The following is a 16,169-nucleotide window of genomic DNA, read 5'->3' as shown; positions in this document are numbered from 1 at the left end:
TGACCACACTAGAATCACTGGAATAATTAGTTACCTGTAAAACATAACTATCTAGGAGGGAATTATTTACAGGAACAAACAGTCAGACATCAACACCAATAAGTACGTTTTGGAAAACACCTACTGTGGAGCAAATTTGTAAATGAAACATTTCTACAAATATTATTTTATTTTATTATCTTTAAGTTACAAACTCTAGTTTTTAAAATAAGTTTTTATTATTTGGCTTTCAAGAACTGACATATTTAAAGTCCACCTGCCTGGTGAGTTGTGGCGTATGGAATATGGTTTCCACGTCCAAGCCTATACTCATTAAAATGGAGAAAATAGCTGTTTCTATTATATTCACTGTTTAGTCAGATCACACATTTCAGCCAACCTCTTTTAAAACCAGTCTTTATTACATTGTCTCAATTTGCTGATTCCCAAACACAAATATTTTAATGATTTAAAACATTTTATCACAACCAGGCGATCTGATATTATGCATGATATAAATCATGATTTTCCAAAAGTAGTAAAGCACACTGTTGAGCATCACAGTATAGAATGTTTGGACCCTGGAACTATGACATGTTATGTCAGTCATAACAAGTGTATGAAGACTATTTGATTTTGGAATAAATTACTCTGGCTTGAATTCATTAAAATGGAAGTTTGCTGTTTCATACAGCCTATTTTACATTATTTACCTTTGGGCATCTTCTATTTGCACTGTTGAGTTTTTCCACACAATGGAGCACTTCCCAAATGATGAAGCTCAGGGCATTTATTTACAAACAAAAGAAAAATAATTTATAAAAATCAATTTCCTATTTAACAAAATGTTGTATTCCTAATATATATATAAAATGAACATGAACAAAGGAACACATTTCTGAGTTAATGTATGACTGTTATAATGAGAATGAATAGTTACATATTTATGTGCAAAACGACTCAAATTTAAGCATTAAGTTACAATCCTTTTTGTTACCATTGTTATATTTCATGTCCCTTATATATAAATAATATACACATATATAATAAATAGTATTGTAACTTTGTAACTCTTAAATTTGAGTCGTTTTGCACATAAATATGTAACTATTCATTCTCATTATAACAGCCATACATTAACTCAGAAATGTGTTCCTTTCTTCATGTTCATTTTATTCATATATATATATATATATTCTACTTTTTCTTTTTGAGACAAAGACTACTGTTATTCTTGCTTTAATTTCCTTTAGGTAAAATCATATGCTGATAATCTACGATGAGACAAAAAATATTCTGAAAAAGAAGCATAATACGAGATCATCGATCTGCACGCAACTAATGATGCCTGCGTGTGTCCCAGCTCACTTTTCACTGATTCGAATCTTTAAATCTCGTCCAGCAAGATGAACGAATCATTTCCCCAATATATAATTAATGATAGCGAATTACCTCCACCGATTTACACAAGGGTTGATTATAATTTAGAATAACCAGCGTTATATATCCCTAATTGATTATATAACGAAACCAGCGAAGAAGAACCGGAAACGTTGTGCCCGAGTTATATTAAAGATTCATTAAAAAAATGCATGCATATGTGATGCACACAAAGTGTATATACAATTGTGTTGTTTCGTTTACATTGGATAGGGTGAATAGTTATAAAATACATTCCTGCAGTATTTGTTTGCAAAGTAGCAGAGATTTGCACTTTCAAGGAGAGGACTCCCTCGGATCGCCAGAGGTGCTGCAAAGGAGCAGACTTGACTCCGTGGTTTTCACTTTATTATCCTGTTTTACAGGTAAATATGGACAAACTAAAGATACTATTACAGTGAAAGTATATTATTTTGATGTGTAGTATATGTACAGGTGTATGAAGGGATTTAAGAGTATGTTTGAGTGCTGATTGTATGTTATGTTTGTGTGGAGAGGTAAGCATGATCGAACACCCAATGAGGGGGGAGAGCAGGCTTGGAGCCCGGCGGCTAATCAGCAGGCCAATCAGAAATAATAAATAACACCTGTTTATTCTAGTGATTGGGCCGGAGAGACAACCTTCTTAAGGAGAACAGAAGGAGCAGCCGGGAGAAGAGGGAGAGAGCACACACACACGCACACTACGGGTGTTGTGCACTCATTTGAAAATAAAACTTTACTGCTTACCTGAATCGCCGACCCTGTCTTCTTCTTCCCCTCATATCGAACTTTGCTACAGTGGTGCCGAAACCCGGGAAGAAGAAGAAACCCTGCTGCCAGAATGGTTACTCCGTCTACCAGTCCATGTGCGGAAGTCATCCAGGCGCTCGCGGCCCTCCACCAACAACAACACCATGCGCTGGGGGAGCTGAGAAAAAATCTGGAAAGACGCTTCCAAGTCCTCGTAGAGGCCCAGTGGGAGGACCGCGAGCTAATCCGGAGTCTGCTGGTCCAGGAGATCCGGCCCGCTCCGACATCTGCCGCCCACCCTCCCATCTCGCTACAGAAGATGGCACCGGAGGACGACCCGGAAGTGTTCCTGGACCTCTTCGAGAGGTTGGCGGAGGCGTGTGGCTGGCCGCGGGCCGAGTGGCCGGTAAGAGTCATCCCCCTGCTGTCAGGCGAAGCCCAAATTGCCGTGCAGCAGCTACCGGCCCAGAATCTCCTGGAGTACGCTCACCTGAAGCGAGCCGTTCTCCAGCGGGCCGGCCGCAATCCGGAAGAGCAGCGTCAGCTCTTCCGCTCCATGGAGCTGACTGCCAGTGGCCGGCCCTTCGTGTTCGCTCAGCAGCTCCGTGACGCCTGCCGCAGATGGCTGGTGAAGGATGGCCGGACCACCGACCAGCTGGTGGATGCCGTGGTGCTGGAGCAATTCATCACCCGCCTCCCCTCCCGAACATCGGAGTGGGTCCAGTGCCACCGGCCAGAGGATCTGGAGACGGCCATCCGGCTGGCGGAGGATCACCTGGTGGCGAGGGCCAGGGTCGGCGAAATAACCTCTCTCTCTTCTCCCCCTCTCCCTCTCTCTCCTCCTGTTCCCAGGCCCAGACTGCGGGGACCGCCCACTCCAGCACCCAGATGGCGGTGCACAGAGGCGGACCTGCCGAATGTCCCAAGGGGGGCGGGTCCATATCCGGACGGCGGGGTGGAGCAACGACCCCTGGCGGTTCCCCAGACAGCGCCAGGTCTCTCTCCGGTTCAATCGGTTGGTCTTGCTGGCCCTGGGGGTATAGTGAGAAGGGCTGGGCCGATGCATTGGCGCCGCGGGGGCGAGAATAGCACACCAAAAATCTGCTCCATGAAGGAGGTGAGTGCGCTGATTCGGGTCCCCGCCACGCCAATCGTCGCCCCCGGTCGCGACGGGCTATACCGGATACCAGTGAGTATAAAAGGGGGTACATATCAAGCTTTGGTGGATTCGGGGTGCAACCAAACCTCCATCCACCAAAGCCTGCTTCAAGACCCGGCATTGGATACGAGCCGCACAGTAAGGGTAAGGTGTGTGCACGGGGATGTAATTCACTACCCGCTAACGGCGATAGACATTCAATTCCGGGGTAAAAAGCATAGCGTTGAGGTAGCAGTTAACCCGCACCTCAAACACCCGCTAATTCTGGGAACCAATTGGCCTGGATTTAATAGATTATTAGGGGTCTTATGTGCGGGTGGGTCTTGGAAGAAGAGATCGCCGGGTAGGGGGTGTGTCGCTCAGCTGGGGGAATCCCAAGCGGTGACATCACGCGCGGTCTCAGGGGAAGGGCTGGGAATTTCCCGGTGTAAAGACTTTCCCCTGGAACAGTCGCGTGACGACACGCTGAGACATGCACTCGAAAGAGTGCAGGTGATAGATGGGGAAAACCTCCAGCCTGACCGGCCCCTCTCCTATCCATATTTTTCGATCATTAATGACAGGGTGTATCGAGTGACCCAAGACGCTCAGACAAAAGAAGATACTACCCAATTATTAGTACCAAAGAGCCGTCGGGAAATGCTTTTCCAGGCGGCTCATGCTAATCCTATGGCTGGACATTTAGGTCAGGCGGCCACATTAAATCGCCTCATGACCCGATTCTTTTGGCCGGGCATTCACGGGGATGTCAGCAAATGGTGCGCTGCGTGCCGTGAATGTCAGCTGGTAAATCCACCGGCCACCCCAAAAGCGCCTTTGCGCCCGTTACCAATTATGGAGATGCCCTTCGAGAGAATTGGTATGGATCTCATCGGGCCATTAGAGCGATCCGCACGCGGGCACCGGTTTGCACTAGTCCTAGTGGATTATGCAACCCGCTACCCGGAAGCAGTAGCGCTCCGTAACATCTCAGCAAAAAGTGTTGCGGAAGCTCTGTTTCGTATAATCTCCCGAGTGGGAATCCCCAAGGAGATTCTCACTGATCAAGGCACCGCGTTCATGTCACGCACCATGCGCGAACTTTATGGATTATTGGGCATTAAATCCATTCGCACCAGCGTCTATCACCCACAAACAGACGGGCTGGTGGAAAGGTTTAATCGCACGCTTAAATCAATGATCCGTAAATTCGTTCACGAGGACGCGAAAAATTGGGATAAGTGGTTAGAGCCCTTGTTATTTGCTGTGCGGGAGGTTCCCCAAGCCTCCACGGGGTTTTCCCCCTTCGAGCTTCTCTATGGCAGACAGCCCAGAGGGGTTTTGGATGTCATTAGAGAGGCTTGGGAGGACGAGCCTTCTAAGAGTAAAAATGAAATTCAGTATATTCTGGACCTTAGAGCAAAACTCCACACACTGGGGCGGCTCTCTACGGAGAATTTGCTTAAGGCTCAGGATGACCAACGCCGGCGATATGACAAGGGCACTAAACTACGTAAATTTGCACAGGGAGATAAAGTCCTTGTACTATTACCCACTTCCAGCTCTAAATTACTCGCCAAGTGGCAAGGGCCGTTTGTGGTCACACGACGAGTCGGTGATCTCGATTACGAGGTGGTTCGTTCGGACAGGGCTGGTTCACGTCAGATTTATCACATTAATCTGCTGAAGCAGTGGAGGGAGCCGGAGGAAGTGGCGCTGGCTACGCTTGTTACTAACGAGGATGACCTGGGGCCAGAGAGCCCCGGCCGGGGACGGCCGGGCGCTCTGGTCACCGGAGGGGATCATCTCTCAGCGAGCCAGCTCCTCGATATCCGGCACCTCCAACGTGAATTCTCTGATGTGTTCTCACCCCTGCCCGGTCGTACTAACCTGATTCAGCACCATATCGAGACCGAACCGGGCGTGGTCGTTAGGACCCGGCCGTATCGCCTACCTGAACACAAGAAAAAAGTGATTCAGGAAGAATTGAGTAATATGTTGAAAATGGGAGTAGTAGAAGAGTCCCACAGCGACTGGGCCAGCCCCATTGTCTTGGTACCCAAGACTGACGGCTCGGTCCGGTTCTGTGTGGATTATCGCAAGGTAAATGCGGTGTCAAAATTCGACGCCTATCCAATGCCGCGTATTGACGAGTTGCTCGACCGGTTAGGTGCTGCTCGATTTTACTCGACTTTGGATTTAACGAAGGGCTATTGGCAGATCCCCTTGACTCCAATATCCCGCGAAAAAACGGCTTTCACAACGCCGTTTGGATTACACTAATTCGTGACACTTCCGTTCGGGCTGTTCGGGGCACCGGCAACGTTTCAGCGTCTGATGGATAAAATACTCGGCCCTCACGTGGCATATGCCGCTGCTTATTTAGATGACATCATCATTTACAGTAATGACTGGCAGCGGCATATGCAACACCTGAGGGCGGTATTGTCGGCGCTGAGACGGGCCGGGCTCACGGCTAACCCACGGAAGTGCGCAATTGGGCGAGTGGAAGTAAGGTATCTGGGCTTCCACTTAGGCCACGGGCAGGTGCAGCCCCAAATTGATAAGACTGCAGCTATTGCCACCTGTCCGAGACCTAAGACCAAGAAGGAGGTGAGACAGTTTTTGGGGCTGGCGGGATACTATAGGCGTTTTGTCCCTAATTATTCGGCCCTCGTCAGCTCATTGACTGATCTCACTAAAAAGGAGGGACCAGATACCGTCCAATGGTCGGAGCAGTGTCAACAGGCCTTCTCAAAGGTAAAATCTATACTTTGCGGGGGGCCACTATTGCACGCTCCTGATTTTGCTCTCCCCTTTCTGTTACAGACGGATGCATCCGATCGGGGTCTGGGGGCGGTTCTCTCCCAGGAGGTGGCAGGAGTGGAACGGCCGGTGCTGTACATTAGCCGAAAACTCAGTAAGAGTGAGGCTAAGTACAGCACCATAGAGAAGGAGTGCCTGGCGATCAGGTGGGCCGTTCTCACTCTTCGCTATTACCTCCTGGGCAGGGAATTCGTCCTCTGTTCAGATCATGCTCCTCTCCAGTGGCTTCACCGCATGAAGGATACCAACGCGCGGATCACCCGTTGGTATCTAGCGTTACAGCCTTTTAAATTCAAGGTGGTCCACAGGCCGGGGGCGCAAATGGCTGTGGCCGACTTCCTCTCCAGGGCGGGGGGGGGGAGGGCTGCAGGCCGGACGGCTCCCCGGCCTGAGGCGGGCGGTGGGGGTATGTGGAGAGGTAAGCATGATCGAACACCCAATGAGGGGGGAGAGCAGGCTTGGAGCCCGGCGGCTAATCAGCAGGCCAATCAGAAATAATAAATAACACCTGTTTATTCTAGTGATTGGGCCGGAGAGACAACCTTCTTAAGGAGAACAGAAGGAGCAGCCGGGAGAAGAGGGAGAGAGCACACACACACGCACACTACGGGTGTTGTGCACTCATTTGAAAATAAAACTTTACTGCTTACCTGAATCGCCGACCCTGTCTTCTTCTTCCCCTCATATCGAACTTTGCTACAGTTTGCACTAATGTCAAAAAATAAGTGTTAAGTATGCTCCAGTGATCGCAATAGTAGTCTATATTATTGTGTTATTTGTTTTAAGGGAGAAACCATATGTTTAGACATGTAAAGAGTTAATTTATTATGGTTAAAAGGCTCCGTAAGGCTCACTCAGCACTCGCGTTTGGCGCGCTTAATGGTCACGTGACCACCCACTGAAGAGAAGCACAGAGAGCTGCTGCAGCTAAGGGCTCTCTTTAAACTGCCTCCATATGAGAGAAACAGTGTGGTTTAGTTTACATTGGCTAAGAATAAAAGTATTGCTGAGTTTATACCAATTTTACAGCTATATATGTACATCTATAAATAAAATATTTGTAATTAATTATTGTTAATACTGAATAAGATGTTTGAGATGTTTTAAGGACAACTAAAAGGGGAAAAATGAGAAGATAAGACAGAGTGTGATTGATTGTTGATGTTGTGGACACTAGAGTGATTATATAATTGATGTTTATCTGTTCTAAAGTGGCAAAATGTGAGAGACAGACAGTTTATTGTGAACAATTTAAAAGCAATTTTATTGTAATTTTCTGATGCTGTACAATAAATGAGCAGATCGTCAGAGGTGCTGCAAAGGAGCAGACGTGACTCCGTGGTTTTCACTTTATTATCCTGTTTTACAGTTTTATAGTAATCTGTCTGCTGGGTCTCCGGAGGCGGGGCCTGCAACAGATTCTTGGGGGCTCGTCCGGGATCAGCTTCACGTGGCATGAAGAGGCTGATCCACTTATTTCTGGACCGTGGGACCAGGTGGCGCTGGATCTGGAGGTCGGCGGCTACTACGTCAACGGTGACAACGAAGCACGCAGTGGTTTGGACAGACATCTGTCTACATCCTGGTGGCAACAAGAGAATACTAGCAGAATATGAAGAATTGGGTAGGAGAATTCATCAAAATGTGACACTTACCACGCACACAGACCCAATCAATAATGCAACCCAAGGAAAGAACATTACACTCCCATATCACAGTGAACAACCTCAGTGGGAAGCTCATAACAGTGCATTTCCTATGGTGGGTCTCCCATGTATCCAGCCCCGAGAGTTCAAAATACATGGAGGCCAAATTGGAGACCACTCATCAGACATCACATACAACAATGTGTGCAGACAGATGGATGCTGGTTTGAGGGAGAACTTAAGTGATACTGAAATTATCAGAGGGGTGCAAAGGATCATCAAGCCTGGCATTTTCAAAGATATGCTAATAAATAAGAATGACATGACGGTGAATGAGTTGAAAGGGTTCTTACAGTCACATCTGGGAGATCGAAACAGCACAGAACTATTCCAGGAACTAATGTGCACTAAACAAAGTGACCACGAGACACCTCAACAGTTCTTATACCGTGTGATGGGACTCAAACAAAAAATACTGTTTGCAGCAAAACAAGCCGATTCCGACCGCAAGTACAGTGCTGCCACAGTGCAAGATGTATTTCTACACACAGTGTATCAAGGACTGAGTCACAAATGCAAAGACATCCGCAGTGAACTGAAACCACTGCTTGCTGACAGTAATGTGACTGATGATACTATCCTCAGACATGTCATGAAAATCACAAGTGATGAAAATGAAAGACTGCGACGGTTGGGCCCATCAAGTAGGGTGAAACAGTCGATGGCAAATAGTGCACAAGTCCACACTGACCCCGCTTGTGACGAGGGCGGCAGGACAGAGGGTGCTGTAAGAAAAACCCAGAATGACGCAATTAAACTACTTACTGCAAGAATTGATGCTCTCACCACTGTAGTTGATGCACTGCAACAGTCAATGACAGCACGTGTGGAGAGGGGTTGCCAATGTCCAGCCAGTCATCCAGCTTCACGCAGAGTGGGCCGCTCACGATGTTGTGCACAGTGTACAGGAGAGGGGAGGCAAGATTGTCCACATTGTTTCATCTGTGGTGAGGAGGGGCATCGAGCAGCCGGGTGCTTGAGACGATCTCAATGGCAGGGAAACGGAAACCGGCCACTGCAGGGGGGCAACCAGTGACCGCAGACCGCAAAAGCCATTGATCACAGATATAACAACCAGAAACAAAAGGGCAAAGCAACAGACTTGGCAGTGGATTACATGACTATAGAGGCCCCTTGCAAAACAAAAACTGACACAATAATTCAACTGATAGGGAGCAAAGCATTAACACAGTGTAATTTGAATGGACTTACTGCGAAGGCACTGCTCGACACAGGGGCACAGGTGAGCATGGTGGATCGTGTGTGGAAAGAGAAATACCTACCTGATATCCAGGTGAGGCCACTGCAAGACCTGATGGGATGTGGAAATGATCTGGAGATATGTGAAGTTAATGGAGAGCCTATTCCTTTTGACGGATGGACAGTCATAACAGTCAACTTGCTAGGAAATGAGGACCCCAACCTTTCCATCAATGTTCCTTTTCTTGTGAGTAAAATGCAGATTGAGAGACCACTCCTGGGCTTCAATGTAATTGAAGAACTGATCCAAGGTAAACCTGAAAAGCTCATGCAAACACTCACCACTCTAGTAGCAGGAGCCATTGATGTCCCAACAGAGAAAGCACAAACCCTAATTGAAGTTATCCAGAATACAGAAGAAGAGGAATATAGTCGTCTGAAAGTCAGCCAGAGGGCAGTTGTTGTACCAACAGGGCAGGTCGCTTGGGTACGATGCTGCTTTAAACCAAAAGTAGTGCAGCCGGACTCTGTAGTCTTGTTTGAGCCACACATGGAGAGTACTTAGCTGAAGTGTTTGGATGTTAGAGAGGGGCTACTGACGGTACCCAACAACGATAATTCACATATATCAGTACCTATTGGAAATTACACAGGATGTGACATAATGCTACCACAGGGCACACTCCTTGGAACATGGCAGAGGATAAAAAGGATTGTGGATCCTGAAACATCAAGTGGAGTGAGGCAGACTGTGAGAGTCCAGACTACAACGACACGAGAGGCAGAGAAAAGCACAGGCTTGTGGCATCCTCCTGTAGATTTGGGACACCTGAGTGACAACCAACGTGAAGTAGTACAGAAGATGTTATATGAGGAGTCTAGTGTCTTCAGTAAAGGTGACGACGACATAGGGTGCATTCCATCCCTACAGATGTCGATAACACTTCAGGACAATATACCAGTTCAAAGGGCCAAAACCCCTGTTCAGCGAGGTAAAAGGCTATATACAAGAGCTCTTGGCCAAATGATGGATTATAAAGTCCAAGTCACCATATGCTGCCCCGGTGGTTTGCGTGAGAAAAAAAGATGGCAAACTCCGGCTGTGTGTAGACTATCGCCTCCTAAATAAAAAGACCATTCCTGATCGTCACCCACTACCCAGGATACAGGAGTTAATCGACACACTTGGGGGATACTCATGGTTTAGTATTTTAGACCAGGGTAAGGCCTACCACCAGGGCTTTATCGATGAGGGTTCCAGACACATGACAGCATTTATTACACCTTGGGGCCTGTATGAGTGGGTTTGGATCCCTTTTGGCCTGTCAAATGCGCCAGCTGCCTTCCAACGCAGCATGGAAGAGATGCTTGACTCCTTAAGGGATGAGTACTGTATACCCTATCTGGATGATGTCTTGTGCTATGCCAAGTCATTTGAAGAACATGTAGAGAGCCTCAGGAGAGTGTTAAGAGCCCTTCGTTGTCATGGTGTAAAGCTAAAGCCAGAGAAGTGTGAGATGTTTCGGAAGGAAGTCAGATATGTTGGGCGGCTGGTATCATCTGAAGGAGTGAGGATAGATCCCAAGGACTTAGAGGCTGTTCGTTCACTCACAACCAGGACTCCACAGACAGTGGGAGATCTCCGTAGAATACTAGGATTCCTAAGCTACTACCGGACGTTCATCCAGGACTTTTCCAGAATTGCAAGACCCCTGTATGAGTTATTACAGACAGAGGCTGGGACAGAGTCAGAATTGCACAGTCGAAAGAAACCCAAGGGACCGCAACTTCCTTCAAAAACTCCAGTCAAATGGATGGCTGGGCATCAGGAGGTTCTGGAGAGATTAGCTGGTATGTTAGAAAAGCCACCAGTACTGGCATACCCAGACTTTAACTTGCCCTTTACCCTTCACACTGATGCATCTGAGGAAGGCCTGGGGGCAATACTCTACCAGCGGCAGGGAGGAAAACCAAGAGTAATTGGATATGGGTCCCGTACATTGCCAAAGGCAGAGAGAAACTATCGACTGCACAGCGGCAAGCTGGAATTCCTGGCCTTGAAATGGGCAGTTTGCGAAAAATTCAGAGACTACCTGTTTTATGCCCAGAAAATCACAGTATATACTGACAACAACCCGCTAACATACGTGATGAGTACAGCTAAGCTGAATGCAGTGGGCCATCGTTGGGTTGGAGAGCTCTCTGACTTCCGATTTGACATTAAGTATCGACCAGGACGAGCTAACATCGACGCTGACACCTTGTCCCGCCTCCCCCTGGATATTGAAGCTTTTGAGTCAGAATGCACAGAAGAGTTACCTACCAGCATTGTGCGAGCAGCCTGGGAAGGTAGTCAGGTATCCGGGAAAAGGGATGTGGCCTGGATTGCTGCTTTGTATCTGTCCACTGTGGAGGAGAAAGTGGAACCATCTAACACTTGGCTGCCAACAATTAGCATGGAGAAGCTGATCACAGCCCAGAAAGAGGACATAATAATCTCACAAGTGAGGCAGTGGAAGGTTGATGGGGTCAGTCCAACAGAGGAAATGAGAGGAAATCTGACAGGAACCAGCAGAAGGCTCATGTATGAGTGGAGCAAACTTCATGTCGAAAGGGGACTCCTGTACCGGAAAACAATGGAGAGGAAACAACTAGTCCTTCCATCCAAATACAAGAAGCTGGCCCTTGAACATCTCCATGACAAGATGGGACATGTGGGGACAGAGAGAGTCCTTAGCTTGGCCCGGGACAGGTTTTACTGGCCATATATGAAGGTGGACATAGAAAATTATGTGACCAGGAAGTGTCTCTGTAAAAAACAGAAGAAACCCACCGTACATGTCAGAGCCCCGATGAGTTGTATCACAACACAGTCACCTATGGAGCTTGTCTGTATCGATTACCTCCACCTAGAGCCAAGTCGTGGGGGGTATGAGTATATTCTGGTGATGATGGATCATTTTACCAGGTTTGCTCAGGCCTACCCAACTAAAAACAAGTCAGGGCATACTGCAGCAGAGCGATTGTTTCAGGACTATATCCCTCGTTTTGGCTACCCGGCTAAGCTGCACCACGATCAAGGACGTGAATTTGAGAACAAGCTGTTCAGAACCCTCAGACAACTGGCTGGCATTGGGCACTCCCGCACATCACCGTACCATCCTCAAGGAAACCCGGTAGAGAGATTCAACTGGACCCTCTTGCAGATGCTGAGGACATTGACAGACAGGGAAAAGGAGAGATGGAAAAACTACTTACCCCAGATTGTACACGCGTATAATTGTACCCGACATGAATCAACAGGGTACTCTCCCTTTTACCTGCTGTATGGGCGGCATCCCCATCTCCCAGTGGATCTGATCTTCAGTTTGGTAGAACCAGAAGATGAAACATCACCTAAGGGTTATGCTAAGCAGTGGGCACACAGGATGAGTGAGGCGTATAAGATTGCAGAGACCCACAGTCGTCAGTCAAGCAAAAGGGGGAAAAGTCAGTATGATCGGAAGATGAGAGGAGTCGTACTGAAGGAAGGAGACCGGGTACTGGTCCGAAATCTTGGTGAGCGAGGAGGCCCAGGGAAGTTACGATCCTACTGGGAGAAAGCTGTGTATGTCGTGAAAAAGCAAGTATCAAATAACCCTGTGTACAACATCTACCCTGAGAACAGTGATGGAAAAAAGACCAGGACATTACACCGAAACCTGTTGCTACTGGTGAACGACTTACCTGTTGAACCCCCAGCAACAACACCTGTATCCCTGAGACCTGATAAGAAGAAAAAGACAGTGAGACATACAATCATCAACGATATGGAAGACAAAGACAGTGACTTGGTAGATTCTGATGAGGAGGAAAATGCAGGAGGATATTGGTTAAGTGCTCCTGTCCATCAGCTGGCATCAGAAAGTCCCCAACCCCCCCGAACAAGCTCCTATAAGGGAAAACATTTGTGTTATGCCAAGGAGAGAAAATTCAGGACAGATTCAGGACAGTGAAATGCAAAGGGCATGTAACAGTCCAACTACTTACCTTGAGGCAGCACATCCAGTCGATACTGAGGAAAAAGAGAGAGCAAATACAGACGGTGAGGCCGAGAGTACAAACAGAGTTGAGTGGATAAGGCCAGAAGAAGAGAATAGTGTGAGGAGATCATCTAGGGAGCGGAGACCAAAGCAGATATACACATATGAGACATTGGGACAGCCTCTAATTCACACCTACACCCCCACACTGAACTCAGTAACTGCTTACACTACTCCACACCTACCCAATTGGGGTTTACACAATTACATCACACCAATTCCTTACCATCACTTACCATTACTTACCTACAATACATACACCTTATGGGGTCACAACATCTGTTTATTAGAAGTGGTACAATGTTGAGCATGGGTAATTAGGATTTGATCACTGGAGCTTTTCTTATTTTGTCAGGGAGAGTGTGATACACACAAAGTGTATATACAATTGTGTTGTTTCGTTTACATTGGATAGGGTGAATAGTTATAAAATACATTCCTGCAGTATTTGTTTGCAAAGTAGCAGAGGTTTGCACTTTCAAGGAGAGGACTTTTATTTTGACACTCGATACGGAGGATCTGCCACTGTGAACTGCGTGCTCCCTCAGATCGCCAGAGGTGCTGCAAAGGAGCAGACGTGACTGCTTGGTTTTCACTTTATTATCCTGTTTTACAGGTAAATATGGACAAACTAAAGATACTATTACAGTGAAAGTATATAATTTTGATGTGTAGTATATGTACAGGTGTATTAAGGGATTTAAGAGTATGTTTGAGTGCTGATTGTATGTTATGTTTGCACTAGTGTCAAAAAATAAGTGTTAAGTATGCTCCAGTGATCGCAATAGCAGTCTATATTATTGTGTTATTTGTTTTAAGGGAGAAACCATATGTTTAGACATGTAAAGAGTTAATTTATTATGGTTAAAAGGCTCCGTGAGGCTCACTCAGCACTCGCGTTTGGCGCGCTTAATGGTCACGTGACCACCCACTGAAGAGAAGCACAGAGAGCTGCTGCAGCTAAGGGCTCTCTTTAAAATGCCTCCAAATGAGAGAAACAGTGTGGTTTAGTTTACATTGGCTAAGAATATAAGTATTGCTGAGTTTATACCAATTTTACAGCTATATATGTACATCTATAAATAAAATATTTGTAATTAATTATTGTTAATAGTGAATAAGATGTTTGAGTATTTTAAGGACAACTAAAAGGGGAAAAATGAGAAGATAAGACAGAGTGTGATTGATTGTTGATGTTGTGGACACTAGTGATTATATAATTGATTTTATCTGTTCTAAAGTGGCAAAATGTGAGAGACAGACAGTTTATTGTGAACAATTTAAAAGCAATTTTATTGTAATTTTCTGATGCTGTACAATAAATGAGCAGATCGCCAGAGGTGCTGCAAAGGAGCAGACGTGACTCCGTGGTTTTCACTTTATTATCCTGTTTTACAGTTTTACAGTAATCTGTGCTGGGTCTCCGGAGGCGGGGCCTGCAACACATATGATTTAATTTGTAGATCTGCCGTCATCTCTGATGTTTAAAAACGTCTAATTATATCACAACATAATAAAAACGGATTAATTTTTGTATCACCAATGGCAACAGGCTGTGAATGCTAGAATACCAGCTGTGCTAACCGAAAGACCACTTGAATAACAACTTTGAATGCACAATCTGCCGTTTCTAACACACGACTCCATGTGACGTGATGCAGAAACATCAAATCTATCAAAATAATGCGGTTAACGCTGTGATTTCTTCACAAAAAGGAGAAAAAGACTTACTTGCTGCAATATGGACCCTTATCAGGTGAACTGTGCGTTGGAACTGAGCGTCTTGTTCATGACGTCATCGCCGTAGAGTTGGTGCATGGTATTTGTACGCATCTGTTCTCAACAGAAGCGAATGGGGAGAATTGGCGTATCATATGCACGCAAAAATGGATTTTGGCGTAAGCATTGCACACAAATGGAAAGTGTAAAGTCGTGTTATTTGTACGCAGATTGATGAGATCGGGTTGGGCGGTGCTAGCTTGAATGGCACCCTGGGCAAACCACCCCATATATGCCCCAGCTCCTCCCTCAAGCTTATAAATAGTTGGTTTATAGAAGTATGGTTCTAGAACAGAGGTGGGCAAACTACGGCCCGCGGGCCATATGCGGCCCGCTGAACACTTTCATCCGGCCCGCAAGGGAGTTTATAAAATGCTGCTTCTGAGTAACAGTTATGTTTTAGAATTAGTAAATTAATGATGCAATACAAGTGAATGCCATGTGATGGCAGTATTGCACGCGGTACCCTTAGCGCAACCAGTAAAATTAGAACACACTCTCTGATATTAAAATGCACTCGAGCGCTAAATGACTGAAAATGATTCAGGCAAACACAATGGACTCTGAATGCCGTGTGTTTAAAGAAGAATGGACAACAAAATACTTCACCAATATCAGACAGAAAGCACTATATGAGGCGCCGTGTAGGATTTAAATCAACCTTTGCTTATCAACACACACATAAACACGTGCATATACACCTATAAATTACTCGCATATACACCTATACTTTTAGATGTTCAAAACAACATATATGAAACTTGTGTATATACATATAAACTTGACGCACGCATACACCCACACACACACGCACATACATATAAACTCCATCTATGCAAACACACCGACACACGCGCACAAACATACTCCATCCATGCAAACACACCCATATTAACACACGCACATACATATATACTCCATCCACGCATACACACCCACATTACACACGCACATACATATAAACTCCATCCATGTATACACACACACATTAACATACGCATACATATAAACTCCATCTATGCATACACACACACATTAACACACGCACATACATATAAATTCGGTCCTTGTGCGCGCGCACACACACGCACATACATAAACTTCCTTGCATAAACACCCACCCACACACACACACACACATGCACATACAACTCCCAGCCTGCATAAACACCCCTTAAACAGTTGAGCAAACATCCAAAACAAGATACACAAACGTATACAAAGTTGTGCATATATGCAGGTGATTTATATGTGGACGTGCGTTAACTTTTCGGTGTGAACAGAAGG

The sequence above is a fragment of the Danio aesculapii genome, chromosome 19, assembly GCF_903798145.1.
Source record: "Danio aesculapii chromosome 19, fDanAes4.1, whole genome shotgun sequence".
In the NCBI taxonomy this organism is placed as follows: domain Eukaryota; kingdom Metazoa; phylum Chordata; class Actinopteri; order Cypriniformes; family Danionidae; genus Danio; species Danio aesculapii.
This window is presented reverse-complemented; position numbering follows the sequence as displayed.